Source organism: Oryctolagus cuniculus, chromosome 15, assembly GCF_051225735.1.
Source record: "Oryctolagus cuniculus isolate XC-2025 breed Fujian yellow rabbit chromosome 15, ASM5122573v1, whole genome shotgun sequence".
NCBI lineage: Eukaryota > Metazoa > Chordata > Mammalia > Lagomorpha > Leporidae > Oryctolagus > Oryctolagus cuniculus.
In genome coordinates, this window is record NC_142881.1 from 20188371 (window position 1) to 20199139 (window position 10769).

The 10769-nt window shown below is 45.6% G+C and overlaps 1 protein-coding gene across 14 annotated transcripts in view; it reads right to left on the reverse strand.

The window, feature by feature from the left end:
* The window catches only part of ADD3 (adducin 3), a 173904-nt gene extending 167866 nt beyond the window's left edge, over positions 1 to 6038 (reverse strand). For 3 of the 14 annotated variants that reach the window (XM_070057246.2, XM_070057242.2, XM_051824169.3), the window contains exon 1: positions 5672 to 6038. The gene's annotated coding sequence lies outside the window, so the exon portion shown is untranslated. Of the gene's footprint in view, positions 1 to 3476; positions 3833 to 4574; positions 4836 to 5671 lie in introns of those variants that run through there. The other 11 variants (XM_070057239.2, XM_070057238.2, XM_070057237.2 and 8 more) reach the window with 5 other exon arrangements.
* Positions 6039 to 10769: the final 4731 nt, after the last annotated feature.

Here is a 10769-nt window from a genome sequence, read left to right on the forward strand (position 1 = left end):
AAAAAAAAAAGAGGTGTGGGGCCAGTGTCACAGCACATTAGTTAAGCTGCCACCTGCAATGCTGGTATCCCATATTAGTGCCAATTTGAGACCTGACTGCTCTGCTTCTGATGCAGCTCCTGTTAATGCACCTGGAAAGGCAGTGGAAGATGGCCCAGGTGCTTGGGTCCCTGCCACCCAAGTGGGATACTCAGTGAAGTTCCAGGCTTCTGTGGCTATTTGGGGACTGAACCAGAGAATGGAATCTCTCTCTCTCTCTGTCAGTCAGTCTGTCTTTCTAACTCTGCCTTTCAAATAAATAAAATAAAATTTTAAAAATAAAGAAGTGTTAATTTAGTGTGAGAAGCAGGTTAGCAACCGTGTCTTCAATATACTTGTGCTTTCTTAATTCAACATACCTATATTCAAACTTTTTTCTAATAGTAACATTTCACTAAATCATCAAAAGACATGTCAGCTATCTACAATAATTCTAAGCACTATTTAAAAACTCCTAATTTAGATTATAATTAATTTCTTGACATATCAACTAAAACAGTGAAGCAGCAACACACAGCTCCTTAAGGAATGAGACAAAGTATAAGGTACAAGTTATATCTTTTCATTTAATTTAGAAGAAACTTAATTTAGAAGGAAAGTTAATTTAGAATAAATTTAAGCTAAATCCATCTCAGTTTAATGTGGTACCCAAAAGGAAGATCAAGCCTACAGATTTCTGGCAGAACCAGAATTTCCTATGGGCATTAGTACCCCCCTGGGCCACTTGGAACTCTACTCAACTGACAAGCTTAAAATGAAAAAAACTTTAATCTTCACTAATTAAACAGATAACATACTCTGGTATCTTAGTAAAACATATGTTGTGTGTATCAAAAAACAATCTTCTTTCTTCCAAAGTCAAAAGGTGACTACTTAATACAGATTAAACACAAACCTTCTGATGTAAACACATTCAGTGGTATTAATACAAGAGGGTGTGGCTAAATGCTATGTGCATCTGGTTGTCTTCAGAATATTACAAACACCTTTCATTGATTTGTAAAGATTACCATGAGTGAAACAGTTCCAAATTCCAGTGGTGACACAGGCCCTGACTCTGGGTTTGGAAACAGCAAGATACTTAGCCTGCCCATGCCTCTGTTAAATCACTGGGTTGTTCAGAGGATTAAGTAAATTAAATCATATAAGGCTCTTAGAATATTGCCTGGCACAGAGGTAAAGCAAGTAAACAATGGCTGTTACAAATATTTGCTGAGTCTTCATGCACTGAGCAGCATGATAAAACTAATTGCCTTCAAAACACATGTCATTTTATATACTGATGATAAACAAAAAAGCACTTACTGGATACAGACTCTATGTCAAGCACTTTACATACCATAACGTGGTTAAGCTACAGTTCTGACAGGATCATTGCTCTTCTTTCTATGAACTCAGTTGTTCAGAGTTGGGTTTCTATGTTTTCATGTCATTTCTTCCCTCCACTGAAATACTTCTCATTCCCTCATCATATATGTACATGCTGCCACCAAGGACTACTCATCAACTAATTTGAGATGTGGGAGATTAACCAGCTAACCAGCTGTAAGCTTACCTGTGACAAAAGCACTCGGTCATGATAAGTCTACTTCAGGAAACCTTACAAACCTCCTAAGTTGGACACTACCTTGTATTTAGGCTTTAGGATTGTGTGAGTGGTGAACTGTGTTAGTATTATGTCCTCTAAGTTTCAAAACACATTCTGGTTTTACAAAAACCAAATCCAGATCATTGAGCAGAACTCACATTTATTCCAGTATAACATTATTGAAAAATGGGGTTGGAAATAGCAAAGTGTACAATATAATTTTCTCATTTTCAGTCAACATTATGAAAATATAATCCTCTTACCATGCAAAATACAGATTTCCTAAGTGCAACATGATCACCTACATCATGTCAAACGTTTGCCAAACATTTCCTGATATCACACATGTCAAAAGCTGCCATCTATGGAAAGTCTCAGACTTACCTCAAAAACTCCTTCAGTTACATTTAACATTCAAAATAGAAACATGGCTGTTTTTCTTTAAAAGCAACTATTACCAACATGCCAGCAATTTAGGTCAACTTTAAGAGTTAGCATAGACTGAGCTCTTTAGACGCATGAAGAGTTAAATACAGCAAAAAGTGGCCATTTTTTTCCCTGGTCCTCCCTCTGCAAAATTACTCTGCTGGCTTTTAGCAAAAGAAAATGAGTTTCTGTGCAAGCAGAATGAAATGGAGACAGATTTAAAACCTTTCTATGAATACTCCAAAAGTAACTTAACCCTACAAACGAGTCAGTCCCAGATCATCACTACAAACCTTAATGGTCAAGCACATTAATTTAAAAACGACAAATTACAATGTACTCTTACTTTAATTCCCTTTAATAACAGTCCCACTAGAAGTCTTCCAAAACCAAAGGATGTACCTGGCACCAGGTACATGGAATACGTTCAAAGAAAGCAACCATTTCCTACAGCTCAATCTAAGAAGTCGCATAATTCAACGTAAAAATGCACACACGATTACGTAGCTGGTCCCATCCCTCAGAATCTTATCAATTCCTCCTTCAACCTTGCAAGTAATCCTCACTCCAAGCCTCTCGGTGGAGTTAAATCCCATACCACTCTAGTAGGTCAACTCCAGCAGGACATGTGCCAGGGATATTAGTGGTTTTTCCTTACGCTCTCCATGTTCAAGGGGCACCTACTGGCCATTAAAGTCTCCACAACGACAAAACAGTGCATCTGAGGCCATTCGTGGCTTTTCATTAGAGGCCCAGCTGCTTCTACCTGTCTGCGGTCTGGCCTCAGCTCTGGCAGCATTCCTCCGAAGCGGCTGGACCTGCCCCAACCACCCGCGAAACAGATCCGCGGCCAACTCTGTTTGTCACTCCGCGCAGGAAGCGCAACCTAACGTGTGTACGTTTGGAGGGTGGTGCGTGTGTGTGTGTGTGTGTGTGCGTGTTTGTGTGTGTGTATGTGTGCGCGCGCGCCGGGGGGATGGGGGCGCAGATTGGGGGGGGGTCAACACTTCCACCCTGTAACACAAGTTTTCTTAAAGGAGGAAGAGAGAAACGGAACAAGCCACCCCTCCCTCCCTTTCTCCTCCACCTTGTCCAAGCGCGGGAACCTCCCACCCTCTGGGAGCGCACCTTCGGGGCTGAAGGACCCCCGGGTGCCCCAAGCTGCAGCCGGGTCTTACACAGCTCCCGGCCCTCGCAGGGGAAAGCAGCAGCCGCCCGAGAGCGGCCGGCCCACGCCGCGCGCGCCCCGGAGCCAGCCCGCAGGTACGCGCCCCTCACCTGAGGCGCGGGAACGGCCAACGCCAAGTCCCCACCCCCGCGCGACCCCCGGGGAGGAGCCCCCGCAGCCAGCCCCGGTGCGGGCGCCGCGTCCCGGCCGAGAGCAGGGGCGGAACGCCGGCGCCTCCCGTCCCCTCAGGATTACCTCGCAGCGCGCAGCCGGCTTTGTGCTTCCCTCCCTCTTCCTCCGCAGCCGCCGGGGCTGCAGCGGTCGCCCGATCCGCCGCAGCCGCCTCTTAAGCGCCGCACCGCTCCAAAGGGGAGGGGAGAGCCAGGGGAGGGGGCGTGAGGGGGGAGGGACCTGGACGCCGAGCCTCGTGCAGCAGGAAGCTGCGACACCTGGGTCACCGACGCCTCTCGCTTTCGCTCTGCTGTGGAAATATATAATTTAAACCCCACTCCTTCCCCTCCCGCCCCTCGCCCTGGCGACCGTTACGGGTTGGCGGCTCACGCTCTGGCGGGACTGGCCGAGCTTCCCCTGAGCGTCCCTTGGCCCCGCCCTAGCCTCGCCCCCAAACCCCGCCCCAAGCCCCCAGGCGCCTGGCCCCGCCCCCTCTAGGCCCGCCCCTCGCAGCCCCCGAGCGCCCCCCGAGCGTCGCGGCACCGCCTCCTTGTGGTTCCGCCTCTCACAGCCCCTCGCGCGCCTTGGCCCCGCCCCTCGCGCCCTCGCGCACCCCGGCCCCGCCCCCTGGGCCCCCTACTCGACCGCAGCCTCTCCACCGGTGAAGCCCAGGCGTGGGGGCCTACGGACCCCGGCCGCCGGGAGGGCCTGTTGTGGGGCGGCTGCCTGGCGCCTCTTCAACGTCCTCCTCCGGCTATGCGGCTCGGATCTGTGGCGTCCCCTGAGGGCCGGAGGGGGAAACTACCCCGACGGAAACCCAACCGCGAGGGGGAGGGGGCCGCCTCGGAAACGTCTGCCTCCCTAACCAGATCGAATCCCGGGCCCCGCCACCAAGCTGGAGGCTGGGGTCGCGGCTTCAGATTTAGCCTCCACCGCCCACACGGGCTGCCGGATCTTCTGAGGGGGAGGCCACTGCCAAGATTCCACACACTGCGCACGCCCCTCGCATTGGAGGGGCCTGGGTTTCCCTCTCGGCATGGCTGCTTTGGGGGGCGCCCCCTCTCAGCTCCCCTCCACCGAGGAGCTGGGCAGGGGCGCCCTCAGTTCTGCCCGCTTTGGACCCGTCGGAAACCTTCGCTCGCGCTCTGGCCCCTCGCACCTCGTAACCTTCTGAGAACTGACCTCAGGCAGGCGAAGGGACCGGGCGCCGACCACAGCGGCCTTCGAGACGAATCCCGGGCCGAGCAAACTTTGCAACTCACGCCTGCGGGGCTGTGGTGGAGGGTGCATCCACAGGTGACACCGGGCCGCCCACCCGCCGCCGCCCGGGTGCGCTTCCCACCCCAACCTGTTCTCGAAATAGCCCTCCCGGCGGCGCGCGCCTTTGGCCGCCACCCACGGCTTGCACAGCCCTCCCGCACGCACGTCCTCCGCGGGCACGAAGGCGCCCGCTGCACACCCCCTCCGAGCGCCATTCCAGTGATTCACGCCCCTTGGGTCGACCCCACCCTAACACACACAGCAAACTTCGCTCCCCACCCTTATCTCTCGTGGCTCCCAAGGCACTGGCGACCGTCGACTTCATTTCCTTCCTCACCCCCTCGAATACCTCTCGCCGTCCCCCTCATCCTCATCCCCTGTCTCCTCCCGAAAAAAATGCGCTAATTAAAATGTAGTTTCCTCTTCCCACATAGGAAGTGTGGAAAATGAATCTCATTTTGGCACGAGCTGTGATTCCTTTTATCCTCGCTTTCTCTCTCCCCCGGACTGGGGCTGCACAGATTTTTAGTCTACCATCATCTCCCCGTTTGCTCAAAATCTAACCATGCCTTCATATTTTGAAATACTCCTTAAGAATGGTAGGGATACGGCTTCCCGGCTTTGGGAAGAAAACAATATTTTTTAAATGCTCAGCCTGTCATTTTATTTGGCGTTTTAAAATATCTGCAGTATTTGAGGGAGAGATTGGGAGTGGCTGGATGTTTTCTTGCATTTAAAAGCCAAAAAAAAAAAAAAAAAGAAAGAAAGAAAGAAAGAAAGCTTTGCATGCATTAAGGTTGATCTTTATGAATTTCAAAAAAAAAGTATGCTAAAGGCACACATCAGATAATAGTCAGCAGTGTACAGGGCATTTGCCGGTCACAAATCTAGACACCCCCCCCCCACCTCCAGGAAGGCAGATTCACATAATTCATTTTAAGCATGTCTGGCGAACCGCGTTTCCACGATCGTCCCCTCTCCCACAGCTTCTGGACAAAATGGATACAGAATCTGCTCACCCGCTGAAGAGCCAAGGCTTCCTGGAGTCCAGGGTGGTGGACGTGCCTGCGTCTCGGTTGTCGAGGTGTGCAGTCTGCAGTGCTGCACAGGAACCCGCTGCAGCCCCACACAGCGGCGGCGCGGCTTCTCCCGGGGCGCAGTAGTAAAGTGTGTGACTTCGTGGAGACTCCACGATTACCCTTGGGCGCTTGCTGGGGAGAGGAGGCGGAATCTTTCTTAAAGGAATGGGTTTTGTTTTTCCTCTCCACTGTTGCTTCGCGAGAAGCAGAAAGGGTGGAATCAGGGAGTTGGTTTTTTTTTTTTTTTTTTTTTGGACTGTGTAGAAGCAGTACAGCTGTGGGAGGTCAAGGTTAAAATTAATTGGGTGATCGAGGGACTGAAGCTCTGGTTTTTAGTGTGAGTCAATGAGATGCTAGAAGCAACAATTTTAAAGAGCCCCAACCTCAATGGCAAAAATAAAATCGCGTGTCTTGAAACTGATTAGTAATACGTGACAATATTTAATGTCCAACCTTTGAACTAAAATGATAAGTTTATAAAGAAAGATTTTTAATATTTAATACAGGAGTGAAAAGAATAAGAAAGTAAAATTTATGTCACTGAGACCAATCAATTTGAGTCCTACTAAAACCTTTAAGAGTTCCCAGAACTTCCGTGAATGCCAGTATTAGAACACATGTACTCATATGTTATAAAAATCACAATATCATTTATCAAGAGAGAAAAAAGAGCTAAAGAAACTATAAAATGATAGCAGAGTACAGTGCTATTTCAGTGGCAATTCAATGACCAGCAAAATTAAGAAACTCAAGTGGATTAACAATTAAATGCATATGAATCTATGAAGTAGACTATTAAAAATGTGATATGTTCACATGACACATTATGACCTTAAATTTTATTTTTAACATTCTTTGATTTAAGTACTGAATGACTATGAGTTTTTGTTCATAGGTGTGGTCTTGAAATATTAATAGGGAAAACTGTGGAAAATATTCTGGCATTAATTTACTTTGTACAGACTTTGTTAATTACCTTTGTGATCTTGAGCAAGTAACTAACTGTATTTGGCCCTTAGTTCCCTATTTTGTAAAATGAGGAAGTTGAATTAAAATTTCCTAATTCTGTGATTTTATGACATTCACATGTTTATATTTGTTATATAATGCAAACATGTCCCACACTAAATTTGTTTCTTAAAATGTGGATTAAAAGCAAGTATTTTATTTTAAAAACATTACCAAAGTATATTATTTCCACTATTCTGAAATTGTTTTGCAAATCAGAGATACTAAGTGATTGATGTGCTACAATATGTGTTAAATAATAACTAAAACATCTTTGAACATTGGAACATCAGATGGTAGAGTTGAAACCAGTTTTAGATCTCGTCTACTCCAGCCTATCATTTTTGTAAGATTTATTTATTTATTTGAAAGGCAGAGTTCCAGGGGTGGTTGTGGGAGGAGAGAGAGGGAGAGAGAGGAGGGGAGGGAGAGAGAGAAGAGGGCTCTTCTATCTACTGGTTCGCTCACCAAATGGCTGCAATGGCCAAAGCTGAGCCAATCCTGGAGCTAGGAGCTTCCTCTGTGTCTCCTACATGAGTGGCAGGGGTCCGAAGACTTGGGCCATCTTCCACAGCTTTCCCATGCACACCAGCAGGGAACCAGATCAGCAGCCGAACAGCCAGGATTGGAACCAATGCCCATATGGGTTGCCAGCATCATAGGTGTCAGCTTTACCCACCACAACACAATGCTGGCCCCAGTCCTATAACTTTTACAAGTGGAAAACATGAAAACCCAGAGAAGTAAAATGGGAACAGTGTTATGGACAGAGCTGGGGTTAAGTTGAGTCTCCAGTATTTACATACATACATACACACACACAGACAACTGAATCTATGAACATACACATTGTTTCACATACCCACTCTGGGGACTGAGCCCAACCTGTCACAACATAAAAAGTGTAGTTTCACTCAATGACATTATCTGTGTACATATAATATAAAGAAACATCAATTCAGCACTTAAAATATGTGTAAGTATTAAGACAAAATTTGCCCACAGGTTTAAAGGTGTTTGTGCTAGAAAGTAAAGAAATTTGGGGCCAGCGCTGTTGCACAGTGGGTAAAGCCTCCGCCTACAGTGCCAGCATCCCATATGGGCGCAGGTTCAAGAACCGGCTGCTCCACTTCTTATCTAGCTCTCTGCTATGGCCTGGGAAAGCAATGGAAGATGGCCCAAGCCCTTGGGCCTCTGCACCGGCTGGGGAGAACCAGAGGAAGCTCCTGGCTCCTGGCTTCAGATCAGCGCAGCTCTGGCCATTGTGGCCAGTTGGGGAGTGAACCAGTGGATGGAAGACCTCTCTCTCTCTCTCTCTCTGCCTCTCCTTCTCTCTCTCTGTAACTCTGACTTTCAAATAAATAATCTTTAAAAAAAGAAAGTGAAGAAATTTGCCCAGGGAAATTTTTAAAGATTAATTTATTTATTGGAAGAGGAGAGTGACAAAGGCAGAGAAACGGAAAGCTTGAGATCTTCCATCCACTGGTTCACTCCCCAAATGGTCGCAACTGGTACAGGCCAAAACCAAGAGCCTGGAGCTTCATCTGGATCTCTCATGTGATCCAAGCACTTGGGCCATCTGCTGCTGCCCTCCCAGATGCATCAGCAGGGAGCTGGATCATAAGTGGAGCAGCTGGAACTCAATCAATGCTCCGAGGTGGGATGCTGGTGTTTGTTGCAAGTGGCAGCTTAGGTTGCTGTACCACAACACCAGCCACCAGGGAAATGTTTAACAGGAGCGCGACTTCCAAAACACCTCAACACCCATCAGCAAACTCTTGATTATCCTCTACCCAAATGACAAAACCTTTACCTACTCTGTTGACCGCTTGCTTCCATTGTTGCCTCTGTTTACTTTTGTCTGCACCCTGAGTGTGCTTTCCAAGAGGTAAAATTCATGTTGAAGCCAGTCAGGGAAAGAATTGTTGAGACTTCTTTCTAGCTTTCAGAGCTGCTTTTTGGATGTTGGAACCTTTGGGCTAGATGCTAACATGTTCCTTAAACCCAGTATTCCTGAGGGATCCTGACGTTAAACTTAAGCCCAGCGTCCCTGGTCTCAAGGAAGCTTTAGGGTTAAAATCTGCATTGGATTAGGTGACACAGCAAACTTCGTGTATATTGTGTACCTGGCAGGACAATTTATCACCTTGATTAAAAAAAAAAAAAAAAGCCTCCTACAGGGAGAGAATTGAAGGAAATTAGTTGCCCAGGTTCCTTCATCTGTTTTTGTTTATCTTGCTTCTCTGCAAGAAAGGCTTTTCATTTCTTCTACCAGGTGGTAATAAACAGTGAATAAAATGGTGATTATCTGTATAATTCAAAGCAACCCCCTCCAAAAAAAAATTAAATGCATTTCTTTGTATCTTCCCAAAGTGCTGAGCAGTCTCTTAATAGATACTATTAAGGCACTTAATGGATACTTTTGAAAAATGAATACAGGGTTTGATGAAAGCATTACCCCCAAAATATCCAGAAACCGATTACAAAGTGTTTTTTGTTTGTTTTTAATTTGCATTGTCCAAAACAAGTGACTCCTTTCTCTACCTCCGGTTTCTAACAGTCGGGATCTCAAGGAAACAATCTTTCGGCGGGGCTCTTTGGCCGTGCCTGATTTGAATTCTCCAATTAGATTATAGCCACAAATCTCCACATGAACTCTAGGTAGATCAAGCGGCGGCAGAGACACTTTCTGCCAAAGAAATGCAGGCTTATGGTTCAAAATTCTGGCGTTCTAATTCTAGTGGTGACAGTCCCTGGTTCTGTGGCCTGAAACAAGTTTCTTGACATGCTTGTTGTGCCTCGGTTGAGCCATCTTTTAAGTGGTGCTGGATTATAATACCTGCTGTGCCTATTTCATTGGATTGTTGTGAAGTTCAAATAAGACAATAAATAAGAAAATACTTTGAACTTTTCAAAGCACAATGTAAACATAAGGTACTATTAGAGGCAGATGTATTTTTTAATCAGTTATCTGGTTCAAGGGACTTTATCCTAAACAACCTGTTTTACTACTTATTGATTCAGAAAGCAAACATGTTTCTCTCTGTCTCTACATACACACACACACACACACACACACACACACACAGGTGCTCCCAGTTTAACAACTTCTCAGCTTTGAGGGTTCCTGGTCTGAGAAATCAGCATCTGCAGTTTAATCCAGAGACACAAGAATTCTCACAACTTCTCTTTCCCTAACGCACTCCCCAAAATGCACCTTTTTAAAGCTCTCAGACAGAAAAGTAAACTTAATGAAGCACAACACCCTTTTCATGCTATGTCATGGCATGTATTTAATCAGTGAGGGTAGATGAGCCGTTCACTGAAACTTGGCCATGCTGTGTACATTCTGATCACCCTTTTATGCCAAGCCTGTCTGGAAAGCACTTGGGGAACAAGGCAGGGAGAACTGACATGGAACTCATGCTAATGAGTTCTCCATTTCCCAGGGAAATATAATCAGGGCAATACTCAAAGATTCATCAACATATTTTATTAGCACTGTGTGACCTATATGGTTTCTTTTAAAGGATTTACCTCCGCTGAATACCTGCTAGATCTTAATACAACTGTTTAAGTAATCAGGTATCATAAATTTTGTAACTTTAATGAAATATCACCCTCAGGATATTCCTTTCTTTTTTTTTTAAAGTATTTATCCTCATTTATTCATTTTCTATATGGTGACAAATCATCATAACTAAATAAGCAAACAATTGCTTCATTATTTCATAGATACGACAGAAAAACTAATAGGAACTCAATTCAAGAGTCGTCAGTTTATATGTAAACTGTGAAATGAATGCAAAGGATGTAACTTTTATAAAACCTAAAATACAGCAGGTGAATATAAAATGGGTCTTCAAAAAGTTTATGGGAATGGGTATTATGAAAAAACTCTGCATGGAATTCAAAAGTTTTGGTACCCCAAAATTCTTCTAATTCTACAAATTTGCTGAAGCAAACTTGTATATCTTTTCATTGTGGGGAGCAAACCGGACTAGACTGAGTTGCTGGAATTAAGACTTGT